Genomic DNA, 2,464 nt, shown 5'->3' on the forward strand with positions numbered 1-2,464 from the left:
GGCGGGGTGGCAGGCATGGGGAGGGGGGAGGCAACAGGGCTTTGTTTTTGTTTGTTTTTTTGTTTTTTTGGAGGGGAAACTGGGGAAGGAGAAATTTGCATGTAAATAAAGAAAATATCTTAAATAAAAAAAAATAGAAATATCCATCCTTCTACACTATCATAACTTAGTAGGATATTCTTTTAATCTTCCCAAGAAGGCAGTAGGATTCTCCTCTACCCCTTGATGCATGGTAGCCAGGTAACTATGATTGAAGGACTTGACCCAGCTATTTTGAGTTCTTCTACCAGGCAGACTAGGAAATGGCTCATTCTTTTAGGTCTCCTAAGCCTCACTCAGAGTACTTGTAAGGAATGCCAAAGCCCCAAGAGGGACTGGAATTCACGACTTGTCTCCAAAGATCCTTTGTTTCTAAGAACTTTTAAGGGCCTGTCCTTCAAGTCAAAAGCCTGGCTTAAGTGCTGGAGACCCTCTGTCTACTTTTCAGGAATGTTTGAAAATTTGTCCAGGTCTTGTATCTGGTTTAAACTTCACAAGAAGAAAGAGATAAGTATTTGAGTTGAGCCAAGTTCTCCTATTGCTTCAAGCAGAGGGCAGACTGATGGATTCTCATGATAAACTGGCAAGCTTCCTACCCCATTCATACAGTGTACCTTAGTGGACAGATACACTGTTCCTAGAGAAGAAGCAAAGGTGGCTGTATAGGGATCCATTTGACATTTGAGACTTGGATCAAGTTGGTTCCTTGGAACATAAAAGACTTGAATGTAGGGACTTTACTCCATTTTTGATTCATCTGTCAAAATAAATTGGTCAAAATGAGTTGGATGGTGTTAGAATTTAAGCTACCATTTATAGGCCTCATTTTTCTACTCCAGTTTGTACTGGGGCCAAGGTGTATTCTGAAAGAAACAGTCACTTTTTAAAGAGTATTTGGGTCAGATTTATTCTAGTTCTTCAATAAAGGTATTTGGTGAGATTACTCAATCACCCGCATGCAAGGGAAAGGAAAGGAGTGAGTGGTGTAGGCAGTCTGGTACCCTTTAGGACACAGTAGCACTCTCTCCCAAGAGGCTGTTAGAGCTCCATGAGATATTCCAAGGAGTTTTGTGATCCAGTAGCAACTGGTCTTTTTGAGTTACCCTTTGCTGGATCTTTGGTTCCCTCCTCCTCATGTTTAAGCTCTCCTCCAGGGTGTAAACTAGTTCAATTCCAAGCTAAGCTTTAGTCCTGGGAGCACCTTCTGAAAATGTGGTCTCACTTTTCAGATTATGTAGAACTAGTGCTAGAGGATGCTGGGACCAGGTGGCTTAGGTCTAGTCACATGACAACTAGTGACAGCTAGTCAGATGACAACAGGGAAGGTGCTAGAAACAGGAGAAACCTTCAGAGAGGAATGTAATTCCATTCTCTCTTCAGCATCCCACAGGTAGTATGGACTGCTTAGTGAATCTAGACAATGGGGGAAAATCCTTATTCCTAATTCTCTAAGAGTCATTATGGTTTGTTCCCTATTAATGGTATGTAAGCTAGGAGCCATAAAATTTAACAATAGAAAGAGGTTCTTGGGTAAAAAATAAGACTCATTTTGTAGACCTGAGAATAAATATCATCAAGGTAATATCCTATAATATCTTGTTATCTTTCCAGGCAACCAAGCCACCAACTAAATAATCATTTCAGAGGGTTCCTGATGTCTTTCCAGAATATGAACAGGATAACAGCCCTTATCTGGGGAAATATAAAGGGAAAGAAAGAAGATAACTTCCTATGAGGTTTCATGTTTGCAGTAAGTGGTCATACAGGCAAGGCTCTGAAGAAGCAAAGCTACAGGCTGGACGGGCACACGTCGTGAGGCACACATCGTACAGCTGTAGGCGTGAGGCACACATGGCACAGCTGTAGGCATGGGGCACACATGGCACAGCTGTAGGCGTGGGGCACACATGGCACAGCTGTAGACGTGGGGCACACATGGCACAGCTGTAGGTGTGGGGCACACATGGCGCTGTACAGCCCAGAGACCAAGCTACAGTAATTATATTGCTGGTTCTGAATGAGTGAGTTTATTAAAGATGTAATAAGGAACTGTGGAAGATGAGCAAGTAGCAGATAAATAAGAAGCAGCCGACAGCCAAATGTTTTCAAATCAGGAGTTTACAGCATACATCAGGACAAGTAGAGTAGCCCAGCTTAGAAAGCAAAGAAAGGTTATGTCATTAAATTTAAGGATTACAAACATCCAGGAGAAATTGGCTAGGGAAGTTGAAACAGTCATCTTCCTGATTGAGCCTTCTCTGTGTGAGTGAGCTTCCCACTTTTTGTTCTCACTGCCAAGAATCTTTATACCATGGAGTAAGCAATACGTGTCTTCTTCCTCTGGCTTTCTCAACACAGTGTACTGGAGGGGATGCATCGAGACACATAGCTTTAGGTGTGAATGGGTGTGTACTGGAGGGGATAC

At 42.5% G+C, this 2,464-nt stretch overlaps 1 protein-coding gene across 5 annotated transcripts in view; it reads left to right on the top strand.

The window, feature by feature from the left end:
- Positions 1-2,464, top strand: part of CUNH12orf40 (chromosome unknown C12orf40 homolog) — a 69,632-nt gene that overhangs the window by 17,153 nt on the left and 50,015 nt on the right. The window contains exon 2 of one of the 5 annotated variants that reach the window (XM_031353185.1): positions 1,651-1,789. The exons of the other annotated variants lie outside the window; for them this stretch is intronic. The gene's annotated coding sequence lies outside the window, so the exon portion shown is untranslated. The remainder of the gene's footprint in view (positions 1-1,650; positions 1,790-2,464) is intronic. 5 annotated transcript variants of the gene reach the window in all.

Source organism: Mastomys coucha, unplaced genomic scaffold, assembly GCF_008632895.1.
Source record: "Mastomys coucha isolate ucsf_1 unplaced genomic scaffold, UCSF_Mcou_1 pScaffold11, whole genome shotgun sequence".
In the NCBI taxonomy this organism is placed as follows: domain Eukaryota; kingdom Metazoa; phylum Chordata; class Mammalia; order Rodentia; family Muridae; genus Mastomys; species Mastomys coucha.